At 40.4% G+C, this 23,717-nt stretch overlaps 1 protein-coding gene and 1 pseudogene across 3 annotated transcripts in view; one reads left to right on the top strand and one right to left on the bottom strand.

The window, feature by feature from the left end:
* Positions 1–23,717, bottom strand: part of WDR7 (WD repeat domain 7) — a 287,924-nt gene that overhangs the window by 25,750 nt on the left and 238,457 nt on the right. The gene's annotated exons all lie outside the window — the stretch shown is intronic.
* On the top strand, positions 11,596–12,228 carry LOC112322709 (small ribosomal subunit protein uS8-like; annotated as a pseudogene).

Below are 23,717 nucleotides of genomic sequence, written 5' to 3'. Positions count from 1 at the left end.
ATTACATATGCTAACTATTGCATCACTGAGTGTGACCGCCCACAAGTGACCGCGCTCTCTTAGCCTGCTTCGTTTGTGGGAAGAAATGTTTCAGACACATAGGATACTTTCTGCTTATATCCTAGTCGATCTTCTTTTATAATTAAATAATTTGAGGTGTGAAATGCAGATAAACACTCATTTTAGATGTACAGTTTAGAAAACATTCTTGGATACTTTTAAAAGAAGCATCCAGCTAAAATCTGAGCACAGAGTAACTCCTGTTCTATGTTTTTATGATAATTAGTCTCAATGCAGATTACCTTTTTCTAGGAAGCAGAAAAAGGTTCATTCACTTAGATAATGTACTATAGCTGTGGTCACAGCTGTAAAGAAATTCATAATACACTCACATATAGGTTGAAGTGGTCTTTATTTTTTCATATAAGGATTTTCTGACGCCCTGATTTCTAGTCCTCATTTAACACACTGCAGGGCACAGTACATGATTATGAGAGATGTGAAAAGATCACAAAATGTAGAAAACAAAAACAGTTTTTTCTTTTAATTAAAAATATGCAGAGACTAGGAAGCATGTTAGGAGGGGCCAGACAAAGGAAATAAGAATCCCCATGAATAATTAAAGCTCCCAAACAATTTCTGTTGCAGTGTAAATGGGCCCAGTTTTCTAGTTAGGGTTCGGATTTGGAATTCTGTTTCTAGAAGTCCAGTATCAGTGATGAGTAAGGAAACAGACTGAAAATATGGTTAGGTGGCTGAGCATAAACCTAATGCTAAATGAAATAAGCCAGACACAGAAAACCACGTACTGTATGATTCCGCTGTATGAGATTTGCAATGAGGCCAAACCACAGTGACAGGAAGATCAGCAGTTGCCAGAGAGCGAGGGGCGGGGGAGAAGGACACCTCTGGGGCTGACGGATGTGCTCTTACTCTGACGGCCAGGGTGGTGACGAGCCTGCCCACATTTGCCATCACTCATCAAACCGTGCACTTACAGTGAGTGTATTTCTTTTGTGTAAATTATAGCTCACTAAAACAGTTAAACATATGTAAATGTTGCAAAACAGATGTATTAGGAGAGAGTGAGCTATGTAGTAACTGATGCTTTTGTTGCCTGGAAGTGGTGAGAAATGGCCATGTGAAGGGCTAATCACTTAGAGCGGGAGGCTGCGGCTGTCCCCCGGAATGCATTTTCTAGTTTTTCACCGCGTCTCGGTGGACAGTGCTCCCCCAGTTGCCCTTGGGGGGCCTTACCCACAGCCTGCTGCTTCTCAGGAAGGATACCCTTCCTGTAAATCCGCTGGAAGAGTTTTCTTGACTTCTTGTTCATCACTCTGTAGTAGGTCTGTGCACGCCGCAAGAGACAGTTCTTCCTTCTTAATATACGCCACACATTTCTGTTCAATTTACAATACTAGCTATCGACTCAGGCTTGCTGGCCCAAACCAGTCTCACCTTCTTTGTCTGACAGACCTAACCGTAAATCTACATCTGTTATTGTCCACAAATATGTATATTCCACTCTAAAGGTAAAGATTTAGAAACATATTTTAGAAATTCTAGGACTTTTGAACTTTTGAATACAAATGCCCCCACATGAAAGATTCTATCCCAGAAATATATGAAGATTTATTTTTAATAAACGGCACAGCACTGAGGCAAACAGTCTGGCTTTTACATGAGGAAAACTTCTGAACGTTTTCCGGAAGAACAATCAAGCTGCAGGGAAACACTAATCCACACACTTCACTTGTATCAGTGTGCAGAGTTCTAAAAGGACTTCTACTTCCCCTCGGGCGTGTGTGTGACCCAGTTACGGGGCCGCTGTCCCAGCTTCCCAAGTTTCAACACACTAATCCTTTTCCAAAAAGGCAGTTTACAAAACTACTGGGACACAGAATGATTGGGGCCTATTAGGAAAAATAAATCTGTCTACAGAATATGATACAAATAAGTGAAACAACACCCAACAAAGGGGCATGGAAAACAAAAATAATACTCAATAAAGGAAGAAAAAAAAGCAATGTTTTGTTTCATCCTTAAGTCTCACTGTGTTTATTAAGAAAAAAAAGAAATTAAATAATATAGCACCAGTGAAATCAGATATGAAAAGGAGCTAGAGCACTCTTCAGGAAGCCTTCTCTTCACCACTGAATACATTCCGGTATGACAGGCTTTGAAAAATAAGAATGTAATTCTAGTTAATTAAAAAGGACTACACCATGAAGATTTTAGCTTATTGACATTCTCCCTAAATGTTTCCACACCGTATCTCCTAACCTTGACTCTGCAAGCACTTGGATACTCCCAGCTCTCCTGTCCGAGACCACTCCCAAGCACAGGAGACTGTGATCCACTAGCCAGCTGCAGGCTATTCCAGGGAACGTGCCGCAGGGACCTCTGCCCCCAGTACCACTGCAGGAGAGGCAGTATTGCCAGTGGAAGGGAGAGGGTGGTCACAGGGCACTGGGCCCTGCCGGCCAGGGAACGGCCTTGGCAAGGCCAGGGAGTGGCTCGTGCTCAGAAGGGTTTCTGAAGTTCTACTTCGGCTCTAGCTGGGTAGTTATCTGCAGTTTTCTATTTTTCTTGTCATCTTACCTTCTATCCCTCTGTATTGTTGAATCTATTGTGCAAGATCATAGTGCAAAAGCGTTGCACTCTCTTCTCTAGTCTTGGCTACTTTTCCTTGATTGTTTTCTCTATCCTAATGCATCTCAATCTTTTCTTGGCTGTCAACACAAAGAAAACCTTTATTATTAAGGGTTTGTTTTTTTTTTTTTTCCTGGCCTACATTTTTCTGAACAGGTTTTCTTTTCCTGAAAACTTTTTCCAAGATATTTTTCAGGGACTTAGAGGCCCCAGACTAACATAGGGACCTCATGGGGAAAGGTAGAAAAGAATTCTTCCTTTCCTTTCCTATTGTGTCAGTTGCCTCCAAACAAGTGTTTAAAAGAGTTCTGTGGACTAATCTTCCTGTCCAGCTAAGGTTGGATAATATAATACATTATCACCATTTCATCCATATTATCTCCTAATACTTACTTATTCCTACAATATTTATCTCTAATATTTCCACCTACCCAATGAATTTAACTTTTCTATATTTCTGTATTCAAAACCATTCTGCCAATCCTAAATCTTCCGTGATCTTTTTTCTAACCCACACAGTACAAAGATGGGTGTGGAAGACTACGGAGAGACTTAGAACTCCACCATCACTTGCCATGAATTCTCACATTAAACTACTAAAGGACCGTACAATCAGGATTTTATCTCACTGATGTCATCTGTAAACATTTTCACACGGTATTTTATAAGACCCTCTACTAGTCCCATAACTGTGACTTCTTCATGCAGAGGCCATCCCCAGTCACTGGAAATCAGGGGATGAATTACTGTATCTTCTATATGACACGTTATTCATACTGGTACTAGGTTGGGATATTGGGGCTAAAAGCTTACTTTCCTCAGCTATTAAGTGCTACGAGGTACTGTCAAGAACTTGGAACAATCAAGGCTAGGCCTGCAAGTTCTCAAAAACTCATTATTTCTACATTTTTAAAAGATATTTTCTCATTTTGTGTAAGTAGCCATTTAAATGACATTCAAATCCACAAAATACTGTTCTTTAGATAAAAGATGATTTCCTAAGTATACAACTTAGTAAATTTTATTTTTTAGTGACTTTTTAGTAACATTTTACAAAGATTTCTCTATATGAGGATGAACTCATTGAAATGGACATTTCAGCTTCAAATCATTGTTCCTTAACAGACTCCTATTCAGGTGGGGTTATAAAAGCAAACAGCATAGCAAAGAAGTAGGGAAGTGAAAGGATTAACTCAAAGCCACTGAAGGCCTGCAAGTATGCTGATAGAATTCAAACTCTCCCCGCAGAGCACTTGACCCGTATAAAGTATGCTTCATATGTTTAAGAGAGTTTACTCAGACCCAATTTTATTACATAGAAACCGTAAAACACCCACATTATGCCTAGCAGTTCAGTGTCAAACACCCATGTCCAGAGAAGGCAGCACTTGGCCTTTGCCTCCCCAAGGCCCAGTGAAAGTGGTCCAGACTGCTCCCCAGAGACCTGCAATTTAACCCCACCTCTCCTGGTCCAGGGGGCAGGGAGGCACACAAAAGCCCAGGGAACTTGGGCCCTCGCTGCTTCAACAGTGGGGCTTTGGATGCTACAGTATTCTTCGCAGCACTACCCTGTGATCTCGGCACTCTCCTGCCCAGAAGACTCACCATGCCTCAATGGTTCACTTCCCAGGGGATGCAAAGCAAACAACACATAACAAGAAGGCGATTCTGTCCCCTGCTCTTCACCCTTCCTATAAATATTATCAGAAAAGAAAATGGCTTCTCTGAACTAGAATCAGGAGGAAAACACACACACACTTGTTATTTAATTAGAGGGCACGTGACTGAATGAAAGAACTGAGAATGAGGAAGGCTGATTACCTTTGCCAGCAACCTCGCTCTTGCTACAAACACTGCACATCTCCTTTTGCTAGAAGCCAAAGCTCATCGGCATCTAATCTAAGAAATTTATTTGCCTTTTCCCCTGAAAAAGCTGGAATCCAGAGATCAGTACACATGCCAAAGATATCCCAAGATGAATTAAGAAATATTTTTTCTATAAGGAATGGAATGACTTTCAAAGGCTCGATGATGTTTGTAAGTCACCACAAATAAGCAAGTTTTTCCTAGCTCTCTCTGCTTGCTAAGATCCGGGTTATCTATCCACACGGAAATGAAGCACCCTTTGGACAACGGAGCATAACTCCCTGTAAATATCTGAGAAACACACAGATATTTACAATAAAAATGCACTGTTAGTTTAACTTCGGTCACGAACACCCAACCTTACAGCTCTAGTAGAAGTGCCCGTTCCCGCCCCCAGATCTGACCCACGGGGAAATTCAAGAATGTATGTCGTCTTTCCAGCAAATGCTTCAGCTTTGCCTGAGATGTTTACAAGTGTGATAAACATTTATTCTTTTCTATATCTGCCACTACTGTGAGGTTATTGATCAAATCGTACTTGAAAACACTCTGCTGGACACCATGGAGAAGGATATATGTTGTTTCTGGAAAAGTAATTGCTTCCTCTCCTCTGAACAATTCATTGTTTAATCCAGGTTTGTTTTTAATCTGATTTTTTTAAGGTCTCATGAAAGTCGCATTAATTATATGATGCTCAGGCAATTAAAGATTTATATACCATAGCTCTCATTAATATTAAACTCATATGAAACTGTTTCTAGTTAAGAAGTGTGATTCCGCCCTGGCTGGTGTGGCTCAGTGGATTGAGTGCCGGCCTGTGAATCAAGGGGTCACCGGTTTGATTCCAGGATAGAGCGCATACCTGGGTTGTAGGCCAGGTCCCTGGTGCACATGAGGGGCAACCACACACTGACGTTTCTTCCCCTCTTTTTCTCCCTCCCTTCCCCTCTCTAAAAAAAAAAAATAAATAAAATCTTTAAAAAAAATGTGATTCCGTCTGTATTAGGTATGGAAAAACTCCAGTTTATTTTCTTTCAGGCTGTTTGCAGGCAATTTTAACAGAACATCACATGCTCTTTTCTATGTCTCAATTGAAACACTAAAAAGGTGTTAAAAAAAAAAACCCAAAACCCCAAATGTTTAAATGCTTCCGGGCCCATGGCAGGCTAAAAGGAGTAAAGAACACTGTGTCTGCAGAACAGCCTGTTGCTTGGGAAGCCCCGGATCCAAAGCCCAGTTTCCTACTGGTTGACAGAGCAGAAGGAAGAAATGAGGCAGTTTCCCGTGTTCCCCCGAGTGGTTCTGGGCCTTTCTAACTCCCTTGTGAGTAATCCTCCCCACTGGACCAACTGCCCCAAAGTTGGGAGGATAGAACATTTTTACCAGGCATCTAATTCTGCGTGATTTCCCAATCCGTCAACTTAGCCGCGTTTCATTTATTTCCTAGTTCACATTTTTTCGGTTGCATTTATTTGTCAAAACTGCTATAAACTTTGCATTTCTACATTAAGGAATTTAATCTCCCTGGTAAATACGGTCATGTTAGCATTTTAACTTTCTTTCTGAAAATTTAATTTTTAAATGCTTTTGGTAATTTATGAATTATTTTTAAAAAGTCTGTTTAAAAGCCCCAGAATCTAAGACAAGCCCTATTTCCTCTGTCTCTAAGTATATGCACAAAGGCATCTAATCTTTCCTTTTGGTTAGAGTCACCCCAAAAAATAAGAATAAAGAGGAGTGATGAGTCCTCATGCAGTGTAGATGCTTGGCTACCAGCTCCTTAAGAGAAGAAATAGATTCTCAACCAATTCATGTTACAAAAAATAACACGTTTTATCGCTTTCCCAAAGTTTGCTTTATACTGCTTCACTTTTAAGAAATACCTACATTAGGACTGGATTTTGCAAACTGGGATAAATCAAAAGAGGATTTTGCAGGGAGCCCCGGTTGAGGCAGCATGCCCAGAGCAGCGGAGCGGCCCCACCCAGCTCCTTCCCCAGGAACCTACACTCAGCATCTCGGCTTGGAGCCGCCATGGCTTTGAACTGTGTCTGTGAGCATCTGTGCTTTTTTGTCGATTTATTTTGTGCACCCATCAGCAAGATGTGTCCTACGGTATCAGAAAAGCCTAAGAGAGCTTGTAAGGGTGTTACGCTTAGTGTAAAACACAAAGTAATTAAGTGTTTTGATTGCAGTAAAGACATAGTACATGCGTTGACTTTTGGATCTGGGAATGCTCAAAATTTTTTCCATATAAATTAATGGCAATTGCTTCCTCCCTTTACATCACTCTGGCTTACAAGAGGTTTCATAAGAACGCTCCACTTTCGGACAGCTAGGGGAAACATGGGTAATGAATGTGAGTGGGAAAGAATCATAGGCAGCTTCTTATTAAACACTTGTGGACTTACTTTAAATAGTGGGAGATGCTAACACTCCAATCTCTCATCACAGCCCTTTCAATGGATTGATCTCAAGTCAGTAAAGCCCCCACAGCAGCAAGCAGCCCCGTCTCCACGCATGCATTAATTCCCACGGCAGCCCTGGAGGTCTGAGTTCCTCCGTGGGCATTATTGGACGGAACACCCTCTCACTGCAGACCCGGGTCTAGCTCCATGAGGAGATCCCGGGAAAGGCATCACGGCTATGTTCCCATTACACAGCTCACACAGCTGATGCTGTGACCTGAGCTGGGGGTTGAGCAGAGACAGGAGGGAGGGGTGGGGGGCTGTCAGAAATTGGAAGCCTCCACATGGGTTCCAGTAACTCTCATGGACTCTCAAGTGAAATAACTCTGTTACACTGTCTGGCATAAAAGACCACACTTGAAGAGGTTCAGGCGGACAGCTGGAGGCAGGGGGTGAAAGAAAAGCAAATCTCTGAGTTCAGGAAGAACTAGGCATGGTTCGGGAAGAGACAATGTGCACATGACTTAGCAGAAAGCTGGAATTTCACGTAATCCCAGGGTGTTCACTGGGGACAGAACGAGTTTGGAACACTTTCAGCTGCGTCCCCGCAGGAGGTGGTGCTGGCCAGCAGCCAATTTTCCCACCAAAGAAATACATGCTACACATTCCATAATCATTTACACCACGCTTTAAAAAGTCACAGATTTTATGTCCCTAAACTTGTTTTTGCCAGGGAATAACCATTTTGAAGAAGAAGCATCCACTGAGTTTAGTTTTTTCACTAAGGAAACGGGCAGGATTTTACCAAAGGCAGCTTTCTCCTGGTCCTCTGCTGTCTTCGTTTACCCTGCAGCTGGAGGCAGATACTAAGCACACTGGTCCAGAATTTAATATCCTTAGCGTTGGTCCAGGCTCGGAAAATCAAGAAGTCTGAATTTCAAAAGAAAGTAGCTTTGTCTCTTATACTCTAGCTTATATTATTTCAACAGACCAAATATTTGACATGCAGCTAAAAAATCCTAAATTGTTTTAGCAATTTAAATTCTAATACTTTGGTAATTTAATTCATCTGAGTAATGTGTCATTGCTTCCCGACACATTTATTGAAAAAATTAATAAATTACTAGTGACCCCTTGGAAATTTAGTACTGTCTAGCATGTGGTCAGTTTGGCAAAAGCCCTTCTTACAGCCCTGAAGCCCAGAACTTTGTGTTGGGTGCCAGAATGAAGTGAGGCTCTGCGGAGCTTTGAAATAGGTCGTGTGTGCTAGCGCGGCATGCGCTTCAGTTTTTTTATAAGGGCCACTATAAGGTATGGCTCATGGATACCCTGCTAAGCCAGGATGCTGAGAACCTTGCTACTCTACTCCTTAGTTTACAATCACAGAGTCTATGAGATAATCCTCTTGCAAGTGTAAACATACTCAGCCAGTGTCAAGAGAATTTATAATTAGATTACTCAGGGAAAACTTTAGGAAAGAAAACACCAAATGGGAAAATATTCCTGGGACATACTGAATAAATTCCTATTCTTAAGAAGACAAGAAACCACTTTTAGTGATCAAAAATGGGCAGAATAGTTGAAAAAGAAGGAACTCAGAGAAGTCTCAAGTTTCCAAGACTTCCACTTACTTCAACAGAGCCGACAGAACTCACGTAGACAGCAGAGAAAATTGCCCCCTTTGTAGTAATGGATGAGCAATCCCATTGGTTCCATTTTAATAAACAAAAATGTGAAATGAATGAGATACTAGCAAGGAAGTCTGTTTCCCTGAGCGACTGCCATACAACTGGCTGACAGCAATTTATCTGCCTGATCACTGCCAAGCATGTGTCCAGTAATGTGCAGATTATCCTGGGAGATGACTGATCACTTTACAGGAAAATACCCTTCCTGTGAAAGGGTTTCCTATAAACTAGGGTTAAGAGAAGAAACACATCGCCCCCGCATCCCACCATCTTCCCCAGACAGAAGCTCCTTTTGACAGCCTGAAGAAAAGTGCTTTGCTAACACACGTGATGCGGAGCATTCACAGAGCTGAGAGCTGAAAATGCCTACCCTGGGAGACAGAGGTAAATGAGATACATTTCTGCATTTCTTTTGATACAAATTCAATTTTTTAAGAGCCATTACCCTAGACACGACGTCACACTTTTTACGATAATAAAACTTTAAAATCGCAGTATGTGGCTTCGCAGAGTGGTCAGCAAGTTTTCCACTTTTCCAGGCAGCCCCATCTCATTATAGCAAATGGCATCATTCCAAAGGAAAATAAAAGAAAAAATTAAATTGATTACTATGTCAACCTTGGCATCCATATGCCAAACTGTTCTTTGATAAGAGCTAAGTTATTTGGTAGAAACTTGAGGAAAAGTTTTCTTCTCTGAATTCCAAATTCTTGCTATCAGTTTATAATTTCTTAGGCTTACAGGTACATACTTCAACAATTTGAGTGTTTCCAAAATCACTCAAGAGGGTTTTCTACTTTCCTTCTTCAGAGGTCAATTTATTAGCCTACTAAAGGCATCCTTTTTTTCTCCCCAAAGTGCTCTATTTCCTTCAACTTACTTGTCACATATGTAAAAATAGATTTAATATGTAGTCAGCTACCTACAACATTACAATATAGATTTGAGTTGGGGAGGTATATATTTCTAGGAAAGACTAGGCCATTATCCCTTCTTTCATTCAAGCTCCAAAGGAAGGGCCATAACTACTCAGGCCTGGGGTATCTCTCTTAATAAAAAACTTACACAAGGGCAGGCTACAGGTTCTCTTCGCCATCCCACCCCTGAACTCCTGGTGCTGGGAAGTGTTTGGGGAGAGGTTAGGTCGGCCTGGAGAGGTCACGGAGCAGGGGCGGGGAAGGCAATGCAACCAGGCAAAGTCTGGCCCACGTGCCTGCACTTGCCTGTGTTTGCACTCGCTGCATTGCTTTCCAGAATCATTACTACTTGGAACAGTTCTCCATGACTATCATGCGTTCCCTCTGGCCCCAACCATAAAACTTGTAATTTACACTCCGAATTAGGTAAGACCTTGTCAGAGCTACCTATTGGTTAGTATGCTCTATTGTTCGATAAGTATTATTTTCTTCTTTTGGACAACCTCAAGCTTCAATTTTAATTTTAAAATCAGCATAAGCAAATTCACTCTTTTGGGAATAATCTGTGTGTAAAAAGACCCCGCAATCCCGTATTTGCCTTGATACTGGTTCTATCATTGCTGAGATACCTTAGTTTAAGAAACATTCTGCATAGACAACTTCCCCTTTATAAAGACAGTCTGTAGTTTCTTCCCACAGACAGACAGACTTTAATTTACAAATGCTGAACTGCTGTATGCTGTTGCTAGCTCCACAAAGAAGGCAGGTACCCTCACCTTCCCAACTCGAAAGCATTCACGGTAATGCGTTTTGCCATGGACACATCTAAGGCTTGGAAAGGACTCATAGGCTGAAGGGGTGATTTCAGACGACCAGTTGCCTTAATCAAGATAGGTAAGGAAAAAGGAAGTTGCTATTTGATTAGCTGAATTATCCTTTTTCATTATGAGTGCTTTATGAAATTAAACAGCATGGGCTTGAGGTTGCTTTACACTGAGCAGGGCTCATGTCTTCGACTTCAATTGGTTAATGTGACTGATAGACTTGAAGAGGAAATAAAAAATGTTAAAATTCTGGCAAAATATATTTCTATGATATAAATAATAATACAAGGTACATTTTGAAAGACAACAATAGTCTGAACATTTTATAAATTACATGTGAACTCATAATGAGAAACTGAATGGAAAGAAGCGGATCCTTTCTCTCCACTAGTATCTTGTTCCTCTATTTCTGGGAACACATTTTAAAGCACGGTATTGGGATTCACATTTTAAATATCTTGGGCTATGGCTAATAAACCATATTTTAAATAGAAGTATAAGATACTAAAAATTCAACAGAAACACATTTCCTTTTCTTAACCACTCATGTTTCTACCCACATCTATAGACAGCCTGCAGGCCTAGGACGGTCCGCAAACATTTTTCGTTCGGTGCATGTGATGTCTAAAATTTTAGAGTTCTTACCCCCTCTCCCAGTGGAGCAGACACTCCCTCCTATACCATCGTCTCTCACCTCCCTCAAGATTAATACAAATCTCATTTGATCAGTTTCTCCTGCACTATTTATAAAACCAAGGAGGAGGACTAGGGTGGCAAGTGAGAGGTGGTACAATCTTCCTATGTTGCATCAAAGCTGAGAAAGGCATGCACCTTCATTCTAATCTTAAGACAATAGAAGGTAAACAGCCAGACGTCTGGATGTGTCCTGAAGTGAATGGGTATCAGTCTAGTCCCCCCAAATATGAGTACAGCTTGGTGTGCGAGTGAGGTAGTAAATGGTAAATGATAGTTGGGTTTGGAAGCAAGTAAGGGTGGTAGTTAATTTAAGGGAAGGAGAAAGACAGGGTGTGTGGGGTAGAAAAAGAGAGGCCCTAAATGAGAAAATAGCATGTGCAAAGGTCCTGGGGTATGAGAAAGAGAAAAGGAAACAGTAGAATTAATAATAATTAATAGTAATAATAAATAAAGAGCTTGAATGGCCTAAGCACAGAGAACGCTGGGGAGCCTGGTGAGAGATGAGGATGGGGAAAAAGGTAGGAGTTTAAAGTTAAATAACTGTGATATAACTGTGTATAAGTACTATTGGTAGTGATGTTAATATTTATATTGCTCTTTCTGCCATCTTTCCATGCGGCCATAATGGTGCACATGAATGTCCTGGCCGACACTCTCAAGAGTATCAACAATGCTGAAAAGAGAGGCAAATGCCAGGTTCTTATCAGGCCATGCTCCGAAGTCATCGTCTGGTTTCTAACTGTGATGATGAAGCATGGCTACATTGGCGAATATGAAATTATCGATGACCACAGAGCTGGGAAAATCGCTGTGAACCTCCCCGGCAGGTTGAACGAGCATGGAGCTATCAGCCCCAGATCTGATGTGCAATCAAAGATCTAGAACAATGGCAGAACCACCTGCTTCCGTCCCGTTGGTTTGGTTCCACTGCACTGACAACCCCAGCGGGCGTCATGGACCATGAGGAAGCAAGACGAAAACACACAGGAGGGAAAATCCTGGGATTCCTTCTCTAGGGATGTAATCCATATGTGCAAATAAAATGCCTCAATGGAAAAAAAAATTCTATGTTAGCTCAGTATTTACATTTACTTGCATTTAAAATTATTATAGAAATTTTCAACATGTATAAAAGCAGACAGAATAGTACAATGAGTCTCTAGGTACCCTGCACCCGGCTTCAATAATTACCAATTCATGGCTAATTTGGCTTCATCCACAAGCCCATTTCTTTCCCCCTTCCTATACTGTTTTGAAGGAAATGTTAGAGATCAAATGATCTCATCTGTGGGATCTTTTATTTTAAAATAACTCCCTACCACTTTTTTCCTTTAAAAAAAATTTTTTTAATTACTTTTGGTTTTTTCTTTTTTTAAAAAAAAACAACCTGTGTGAGGTGCTGGAGTGTGGTGGCTCTCACTAGGAGCTAGAAAAGCAAAAGGATTCCCACATGCAAGTGTGGTGCACACATCAGCCGCTCTGATCCTCTGCTGGACACATGCAAAAAGGCCAGAAGGTTCCCGTCTCACTAGTTCAGCGATTTTCAATCTTTTTCCTCTCCTGGCACACATACATTAATTACTAAAATACTGAGGCACACCAAAAAATATATTTTTTGCCCATCTGACAAAAATGAAATAGGTGTAACTTTGATTCATTCATATTGGATGGCTATTATTTTGGCTGCTGCCTTTTTTTTTTTTTTTTAATTCGACAATCTAAGGGAGGTCCATGTCCATGATTAAATAGTCAGGTATTGCAGGTTTTAAAAATTCTTGTGACACACCAATGTGCTGTGGCACAATGGCTGAAAATTGCTGACATAGACTAATTACTTGGAAAATACTCTATTAAGCCACAAAGCCATTCATTTCTCAGTAATTGTGCAAGAGGAGCTCAAGAAAGATTAACTTGCAGGGATTTCCTTTTTTTTTCCCCCTTTTGAACTATGCTATCACAATATGTTAGCCATTAGACAAATGCAGCTATTTTAATTCAAATTAATTAAAATGAAATAAAATAAAAAATGCAGTCTCATTAGCCATCTGGGGCTAGAGGTTATATTGGCAAATGTAGATACTGAGCATTTTCATTACAGACAGTTGTAGTGAATATTTTTGTTTTAGATGACACAATTAATTTAAATTCATACTAAAAATATTCAAAATTTAGCCATGAAAGTATTCAAAAGTTATTTTTTCAACACACACACATACTATACCAAATCAGACCCTATACAAGAATATAAAATGTATTTTCCCTTGAAATATTATCAATTCACAACAAATCTGAATTAAAATAGTTACAAAAGTAGTATTTTCTCCTCCCCCTGTACTGGTCTGTTTCTAACTGTGATAGTGACAAATGACAAGCGAAAAGGAATTTCCCAAACTCAACACTCAGTGGATACTTCCTACAGAGCTTTCCGCTGCTGAACCACTTCATCTGCACGAAGCGCACGCCTGGCTCCTCTGGGTCTGAAGAGCACCCGATCTCTCACTGTTCACTGAAGTGGGCTCCACCACCTGCTACAAGATCAGGACAACAAAAGATACTTGTGCTTTCCAGGAGGCCTTTCTGCTATAGAAACTTTGCCTTCAAGAAAGTAAATCTATATTTTGTTCAAAGATGTACGTGGCAAGTCAACGGATACTATTTAAACAATAAGGTAAAAGCTTATGGGCTCAAACTTTGGCTCATAAGTCTGAGATCTGAATCACTGGTCGTATGAAATCAACAATCTGGGCGGGTAAGGAGGTGGATGAGGAAGTGCCAGTTTTACCCTAACTCCAGCGCTAGGCGTGTGTATGCAACAGTGGTACCAATGAGCAGCAACCTGGCATGTTTATCACGAGATAATCACACCCCTAGAGGTTTGGAAGCGCTCAGCTGAACCTTGTGCCTCGCAACACACTTGGGGTGTCATTATCTCATGATAACCATACTCTCTGTCAAGCCTTATTGCTTAATTAGGGGTTATGAAGGTGATAAGACTAAAAGGAATCGGATGAACCGTACCTAAGATGAATGATACCTTAATCAACCTCAACCCGGTGGCTGGAGGAATCATGAACGAACACATACAGCGAGTTACATATTATTTTTGGAGAAATCTGTTAATAATAAATGAGGAGAAACCCCGCCTGCATTCACAGATTATCTGAATTGCATTTGCCAGGAGGTGTGATGCGTATAGTCAATGATTTAAATTGTGTTTTCACAGAATATGCAAAATGTTACAGATTAATGATAACATGAAATTTAACTCTGACCTAAGATACCCAGTTTATGCATGACAGTAATTCATCATAATCCAAACACAGAATTTAGGCAGTGAGTCTGCAAGAGAGCTGGTCGATAACACCCATGCCATAGAAGATTTTAACAAACTAATCTGAAACCAAAAAGGAAAAATAACATGATATGCCCCTTACTATTTTTTCCACTAGAGCTAAAAATAATCAAACATGGGAAACAAGAATCATAGCACCAAATGCTCTTAACAGCCCTGTTCGAATATTTAACTTCAGTTCTTTTGTTCTGTTTTTATAAACAACTGCCATATTTGTGGGTGGAATATAGCTCCATGTACAGTGCACTTGAAGCTGCTTTCCAATTCACTGTGAAACATCAATTATCTTTATCAAATAACAGTATCTCATCTCAGTCCATTATCAAGATGGAGTCTTATTTTAGCCGGACTGCAGCCCTATCTGTGTGTCAGGACTGGCCGCAGCGGCAGAGTGGGAGTGAAAGGCTGTGAAATAATCAATAATCATCATCAAATTGTGGTCGAAAGGTTGTGAAGATGGAAGTTTTTGATGAAACCTCACTTTTTTTTTTTTTTTTTGGTGTGGATGATAAAGCTTAACCTTTGCAATACCTGATAACTATGACTCGGTTAGAGGAAAGCTTGTGCACTTAAAAGTGGTTCTGAATATTCAAAGACACTGAAGTACTCAGGCTTAAGGGGAATGCAAACCTCATGCTATAGAAACCATCAGGCGGGAGGGCTCACAGCCACTGAGAACCTGGTTTACAGTAAACTTGGTACCCGACTCCTGCACAGAGGATTCAGACCGGACAGGCTGTGGGCATTAAATCCATCGATGCTGGCATAACCATGGGTCAAGCATATCCTGGCACTTTCCCCAGAGGGGAATGAAATGTCACCTAAGCCCGCGTACCTAGATTTGGGAAAGGCCTCTGCTGGAGACTTACAGAGGTTTTACTGCATCTCTTCTCATCACACGTGTCCTAGAATTCCGTGAGGTGCGGCGTGTAGGAACGTGGGGGATAACAACACTAATCTGGAGGGATCCTCTCCTGGTTTTTCTGTCACTGGGTTCTAACTACGCCATGTGGACAAGAACCCAAAGTCAGTCAACTGAGAAACAACTAGGCTCAAATTAGACACAATTCCGTTGCTTGGGGTTTTGTACAAACCTAGGAGGCTATGCTACATGCTAAAAACTTTAATTAAAAGCTCTTATTTTATGACAGTTTAACATTTTAAAGAACATACATTTTGAAAACCATGTATCCTTGAAACATAAAACCTACCTACTAATATTTGATAAAACAAGAAGACACAAAAACTAAACCCACCAACTAACACATAAATTACGATTTCAAGGTGTTAAAAAATTAAATGGCAAAGCTCACTGATATAAACTGTCAAACTATTAACATCTTCCAGCGGTGAGCTACTAATAATTTGAACATACTGTCATCAGTGTTATAGCAAACATTTTTGAAACAGACCCCAGTTCAAGGAATTCGGGAAGTTGGACGCATACTAATAAGTAGAAACTAGCTTTATTATAATTCCCCAACCTGAATTTTTTGAAAACAGGCTTGTTAAAGGAGCTTGTTTGCATTGATTAATGGAAATACGCTAAAGCAACTTCAGTGAAAAGTAACTAACAGTATGAACCTACCCTGCAAGTCTGGCTTTCGCTTATCCTTTCTATAAAAATGTCCAGCCGCTTCTGGCAAGAGTAGAGTAGCTGCTCTCTCTTGACCTGTATCATTATTTACACTAGTAATGGTATTGACAGTGGGTTAAAATATTTAAAGCATCTCTCAGAAATGCACATTTTATTCTCTCTGCACCAACAAGAGCCAAGCCGATTTCTCAGAATCTCTGAGCTTTTTCTACAACACTACACCACAAATCAACACTTAGGGCACAAAGAAATTATTTCGATGCTAATTTTGGACTGGGACCTATATAGGAAATAAAAATTAAAGTAATCTAACATTAAAATATGTAAAACCTCCAATACACAACAAAAAGATGCTCAAAGAAATCCATTTCCCACTAATTACAGTTAAATAGAAAAAATTCTTCCAAGATAACTGAGGAGATTTTACATAATTTCCTATAACTTGATGCCCTATCAGATGTTAAAATGTATAATGGAGGACATTTTGGCAACAGCAAAATAAAAACATGCTAATCAAATACAATCAGAAACTTCAAAAATCCACCATTCACTGTAGTAATAAATCACAGCATAATCCTTGTGACATTTCGATATTTAGTATTGAAAATGAGTGTTATAGCAACATGTCAAGCCTAATGGTAATACAGAGTATTCTTTACATTTTTCCAATGTTTTAAAATTAGTTTATAATCATAATGCAAAATTTCATGTTAAAAATACATGCAAAGGGAGGACTGGCTTTTTAAAGGGAATAAAAAAGCAACAGTGTGTGCAGAATCTTGCTACAGAGGTAGCTATTAAAACTACACGACAGACTCCTGAAATTGCTACAACCCTTTACCCCACATACAATAAATGTGCTCCAGAAACATTCGGTGGTCTAAGGCTGAATCAGGTGGCTCTCAGAGCTGGGTAGCAATAAGATAGTATGTTTTATTATGAGTGTCATGGAGACGGTGTGAAAAATCAAGAGCCACAGGCAGTCAGCGGCAATGGGTCAATAATGCTCCCAGAGACACTGTGTAGATAATCAACACCGAGGCCCGAGGTCCTCTCTGCACTGCACATCGCTGAAGGGCAAATCAATACAGCCGGGGAAGGACCCGGCTCTGCTCCACTTCCCACAACGGGGCCACTCTGGGAAAACACCCCCAGATGGAAGGAAAGCAAACTGGCTGTGCCGCTAACAACCAACCAGCCTCTAGTGCAATCACAAATTCACCCTTCAAGAAGGCCCCCCCAAAATCCAAAAAGGATTCACTGCAAGGTCTGGCAAAAAATGAAATCAGAACAAGAAAAAAAAAAGTCACCTAAATAGGAACCAGGGTAGAATTGCTTAAATATAACCATGATTTTGTGAATAAAACATTCTACGTCAGGAGGTTTAATTTTCTTAACTTTGGGATCTAATATTGATAATGTGCAAGCTGATCGTGTCCACGCTTCCTTATTGTTAGGGAAGTAAGCGCAAGAAGTAAAACCATACTAAATTTAGAAAATTGTAAATTATATTTGAATTACTTTTGTTTCCAAAAAAGGAACATAGCATTTTAATGTATTCTATTGGTTAGAAGGGCAACATTTTGTCAACAGTTTTTGTCTCTGACACCTTGTTAAAAATATGATGCTAATATTTCACATTTTTCAGTAAAACCTTATGGGGTAGAAATATGTTGATTTATTATTTCTCAAGAAAAAGGTGATTCATCACATCCATCATTCTGTTAATCATTAGGTGTTATTTTTAAGTTACTATGTAAAGCCATCTTTCTTGAAACATGAAAAAATGTGCTGCCAGAAGAAAAGAATAGTGAAAAACATTTTAAGGTTTAATGCTTATTTTTCCCAATAGATAAAATAACATCTAAATGCATTAAAATGTGCACCAGCTGAAGCGGGAAATACTGTAAACATTCCTCCAACATACTGATAGAGGAAGGACTGTGATACATTCCTATTGTTACAATATTAAAAGCATATTCAAAAAAAAGAAAAAACTTCAATTGTATAAAATGCCTTGTGAGTCAATTTAGGAAACAAAGCACTGGCCTCTTCCAGGATTTTAATGGCACTTTAATAAAAGAACGTTATTTATTTGTTCAGCCTATTGAAAAAGACTTTCTTTTTTCTTTTATTCCCTGACAAGTATTTGTTGTAGGTTTTGAGAAAAATAGTACTATAATGTTTCATAACTCACTACCATAAGAATCCTCCAAAATTATTGTTATTGTGGGGACACATTTTTTAACTAGAAAGAATATGAATTCAAAAACAATTCCTTTGTTGGTGCTGGCTATGTTTTCCTCTTAGGAGACTGCCCTGGAGTTCACTCCTGACCGGGTGTGTAATTACTGAAGTCTGGTGCACGTGAACTTCGTCTCCAGCCAGGAGAGAAACTGTGCACAGACCGTCTATTCTGCACTACACTGATGACTAGTAGGGTGGTACAGTATGGTTCAAAGCAGGCTTCCGTTTTTGAAAACTTGTATTACACTACCTAGCAACCATGATGACACAATTTAAGTACTGTAGCCAGCATTGGAAAAATACCTGCCTTTAAGAAAGGAAAGTCAGCTTCTTAGAGTAGTTTGAACCTTTACATTTACTTCGTTAAATACTAATCTTATGGAGACAATTTAAAGCATAGTTAGTGAAAAATAGGAGCTGCTGCATCATCAAAGCAGGTGACTCAGACTCCGATGTCCCTGATGATGGGAAATCTGAAATGAAAAAGCAGTAATAACAGCAGTCTTTAAAAAGCAGGTTTCCTATGGGATCCCTCGTTGTCCCTTCACAAATTTCGATTATTAAAGAATTTGTGTTGACCTAGTTAATTTTAGCCCTTCCACCTCTTTGTCAGATCTGGTTGAGATCAGCTTGCCTAAGTCCTGTGACTGAGGAGTGTGTGACCTGACAGCTGGCTCATTTGCATCCTTTTCTCTTATTGGCTGAGGAAACTGCTCAGGCAGTGAAACACTCACAGGCGGACATGGATTTCAGATGCTTCCTCATTTTGAAAACTAGGAACATTTCTGCGTGCTTAGAGAGAGCGTCTGCAAAACCCCAGACACTACACGCTAATTAGGGCAGTGCTTTTTCCCCACCAAACAGGAGCAGAAGTTAAGGATAATTTAAAATGTACTCCTACGGACATAATGCCAGCAGATTAAAAACCCCTCAATTCTAATTGTGTTTGGAGGCTTTGGTGTTTGGTGGGATTTTTAAAGTCCCATAACCACATGATCAATCCAGGTGATTTAAAATCAATGCCAAAGCCAGACAAAGGCTGTTGAAAACAGCTCTCTATTTGCTTTATGGAAAAGGTGAAAAATCAGAGTGGAGCTCTTTCTTCAGTGACATGGCTAAACCCTAGGAAAATACCGCAGCCTGTGGGGCCACGTGCTTTTCCCTGGTGGAAATTCAAAAAGGCAAATGGATCTGCCTCTTTCTTGTTTAGAGAAAATTAAGAGCAAAGCTCTAACAATTGTGCTCACTGAAACTGATACCTCTTTCTTGATAACCTGAAAAGGATGTTTTGGCTATGATATATTTATGTCACATATAAATATATCTGACAATCGTACATCTAAATAATGCTCTATCCTTGGCAAAAAAGATAGGCCCTTTAATTCTAGAAGTACAGGACTGTTGAGTAACTTCCTTTAAGAATACTCAGAAGCTGAGTGCCTCTGTCATCCACCCTACTTTAAAGGAATACATGTTTTTGAAACCCCTGGACAGTGACCCTTGCTAAAGTCAGGTACAATGGCATAGCTTTCCATCTTAGTCTGTGACTTCAAGGATCTGTCTTCATGGTCCTTTCATTGCTCTCATTAGCATAGGCCTAATGCCACTTGAATTTTGGGGGTTCGCAGTAAGTGAATAATAAAATGGTTGAGAATAATAGTGTTAACACAGCAGTACACAAACAACATGCAGGAGTACTTTCTTCACGGCCAACCCAAATCAGCATCTTTCATAATCTGTTTTGGACCTTTTCCTACTGCTAACTGTGTTACCTGGTAAACCACCGGTCAGGTGTTCTCCTTCGGCAAACATCCTGTAGCACGTTGAAGTATACAAGTCTTGAAAAGCAGCACTCTCTTGAGACCACATTTACTCCTAGCTCCCTCTTTTTTCAGTCTCTCAGCCACGCTCACCGAAAGAGCGGCCCACACAGGCCTCTGCCGCCAGCCTTCTGCTTCCACTGCTGCACCGAGGCTGCTGGTTTAGGGTCACCGACGACCTTCTGTTGCCAAATCTGATGGACTGCTCTTCCTTTTTATCTTACTTGATCTTTCAGCAGCATCTCCTCCATGGGACACCTCTTCTTTCGGTGTCTAAGACAACACAGTTGTCTGATTCTTTTCACGCCCTCAAACCATCCCTTCTCCTCGTTTTGCCAGATGCATCTCTTCCATCTCATCTCTAAATGTTGATTGAACTTTTTAGGCCTTTGTGTCAGCCCCCTTCCCTTCTCACTCCATACCCATCCTCTCTGAATGCATCATGTCAACCATGTCTAAATGTTTATCCCCAGAGCCATGCACGTAGCTACCTACTGTATATGACAGTTTCACATGAATGTTCACTAGGCATCTCAAAGTTAACCTAAAAAACCAAGTGATTAATTTTCTACCACCCCCCAATCCACGAATCTGTTCTGGTTCTAATATGTCCCATTCATTCTGTTACTAAAACCAAACACCCGGAAAGCATACTTATCATCTCATTTTCAACCACCACAGCAAACGCAGCCTGCGTCCACCTCATCTTCACGGTCAGCTCCGCTCAGTCCTTTCCGCTCTGTCTTCACTGTCCCCACACCGGTCTAGCATGTTGTCACTTCTAGAATGGCCTTGTAACTGGTCCTCCCATCTCCACTTGCGTCTCCCTTCAATCCATTCCCCACACAGCAGTTAAAGCAGAGGAAACCTTACTAGTTTGCCGCTGCACTTAGAGCAGTATCGAAATTCCTCGACCTGACGCGAGGGCTTCCGTGACCCAGGGCCAGCCCACCTCCCCTGTCTTGTCTCCTGAGGCTCTTTATCTCCTTGGTGTATCATTTCTTTAGTATATTATTAAGGACGCGTTGACAGACTAAATGCTTAGTTTCCCCAAATACGGAAATGGCTCACATCCTGGGAATGTGGATTCATGGCTTAGAAGAGCAAGTTGTGAATCCAGTGAAAAGCTAAAAAATGTCCTCCAGTTAAGTCTCGGGAGGAAGCACTGGTTTCCTCGTGATCATTAAGAAGAAATACGTTATTTCACCAGTGTGTAGCACTGACATAGTAGCTGGTATAGAGTAAATACTCAATATTTGTTAAATTAACACATTATCTGAATGGATGCTGCAGTAAGAGAAAAGATCCTTCCAGACTATGAGAGACACCCAGAAGTAGAGGGAGCTTGGACTGTGTGTTGTAGCTGAGCTGCTGGGGAAAACCCCCGATGAAGGGCAAAGCTACAGGGGGTTACAAGATCCTGATGGCTTCTGTAAGCACATTTTCTGTTAGTGATTTTATCTAGAAGGGGCTCCCTCCCGTTGTCACTAGGAGAATAGAAAAGTCATCAGGAAGGGGACTGTGGAGAGAAAGGGAGGCTGTGTGGGTACCCGACCATAGTGGCTTAAAGCTCTGTGAGGCCGGAACATCACAGGAAAACTCGTAAATGCATTAGGAAGTCGTAGGGGTCCTGGCCTCAGCTCAGGGCAGTGAGAAAAATTTCTGTGTAGAAAAGAATAACTAAAACTTCATAAACTAAAATTGTATTATTTTATTTAATGTTTGAAAGCAAATACAGAAATATATAAACTGTGGTTGCAAATATCTATAAATAGTTATAAATGTAAGTAAGTAATGTACAAACAAAATCGTTGTGGGGGGTTATCATGGGTTTTTCTCCTCTAAACCTTCCTTTAATGTTGCTACACTGCCTGTCCAATGGTAACACCCAAATCAAATTCCACCATCCCAAGGCTCAGTTTCAGTCTTTAGAATTCTAGGTCTAATACAAGTTATTTCTCTTTGTTTTTAAATTATTTGGTTTTATAGACCATGGAGGACTTAAAACGTTAATTCACAATAATTCACACATTATTTGCTCTTTATATAACCTGTGATTTTATTCAGTAAACCCAGTGATTCCCAACTGTAGTCTGCATTAGAGTTACCCGGGAGCGCCCTTAGAAATGTAGGCGTCTGGGTCCCTGTCTCAGAGATTCTGATTCAGAAGGTCTGTGGTAGGCGATCTAATTGGAAATATCCTACATGAGTCTGATATGCCACCTGGTTTGGAGAGAACGATGCTAAATGGCAACAGCCAGTGAATTTACAGAAAAGGAACTCCTAGACAGGAACATCTATGGAGTACTAAACATATACACAAAGAAGAGATACTGGCTTCGTATTACGATTAGTAATTACTTCCCTTTGTATGCATTTGCAGTTCTCAAAAGCCTTCCCACATCCTTCTGTAAAGCACCTCATCTTTCTGTTGTTACTTTGTTTTTTGCAAAAATAAGGAAATTGGACTATATTATTTCTTTCAGCCTAAAAAACAAAATGAGTGTCTGATATACAGTAGGTGCAGAATGAATGAATGGACAAATGAACACATGGCTTCCTGACAAAAACCATGCAGAGTGTACTGGGGTGGTATTCGCAGGCTTGTGACAAACAGTCTCATACCCAGTAAACCTAGGCTCAGAGAAGGTAAGTAACAGAGTTAGTAACTCAGTCTAAGACTAAATATTCTGACTACTTACTCAGTGGTCCTTCTTTCAGCATCCTGGCTGCAATTTGCCAGTTAGACTGTGTTGGGTGAAGGACGGTCCGCCTGCTGTATTCTGTATTCATACCACTACCGATGAATGACAAACTGCTATATATGTATAATGGCGTGTAAGTTGTTACCTTTTTCTTTAACCTCTGTCTACAGTAGAAGCAGTAATTCCAGAGGCTTGATATACGCGTCTACAAGTAATAAATCTATGTGAGTTATAGCTGTATCCTTGTAGATTTACAACTATAAGTTTTAATTCATCTCTGACAACACATTTACATAAATTACAGCAACACAGTAACGATGCCATATGCTGGGATGCCCACTCCGAGAAATTCAAGAGGCTTGGGGAACTGGCTTTCTCACTACAAAGGGCCTCTCTCAGATTATGTGAGATAGAAGCATTTAATTTGGTGTGGTGGCATAGATGTTTCCTTGCTCTTGTCATTCCTTTGAAAGTAACTATGTTTTTAATGCATTTTCTGCATTAATGGAAAGTCTAGATTAAGATGTAACTTGGGGGAAGAGCATACTGGCTTAAATAGTTAAACATTCAAAGGAATAAATGCAAATTGTTTCTAAGCACCTACTCTGTCTTCAAGTGTGGCGGTCACAGCTCCGAAGCTGGAGCAGAGATCATTTGAGCTGGGAGGGAAGAGGGACAGTGTCAGGGAATAGAGGACCATCCTCTCCTTGTCCATTCCCTCGGACGGGGCCTGGCGAGGGGCTGGAGCCAGATCTCTGCAGGAGTACCTGCACTCTGCCAGCCCTGTGTCTGTAGGACTAAGGGGGGAAAGCTGACCCTTTTAAATGAACTTTATTATTAGCCTACCGAGTGTTTACATGTCTCATATTGGTAAGAGTTTCATTCATAGATCAAGACAAAAAGTTTTCTTTCAAATTCAGAAGCTCAACACTGGACTGACCTTTA

Source organism: Desmodus rotundus, chromosome 10 (genome assembly GCF_022682495.2).
Source record: "Desmodus rotundus isolate HL8 chromosome 10, HLdesRot8A.1, whole genome shotgun sequence".
Lineage (NCBI taxonomy): Eukaryota > Metazoa > Chordata > Mammalia > Chiroptera > Phyllostomidae > Desmodus > Desmodus rotundus.
This window is presented reverse-complemented; position numbering and strand designations above follow the sequence as displayed.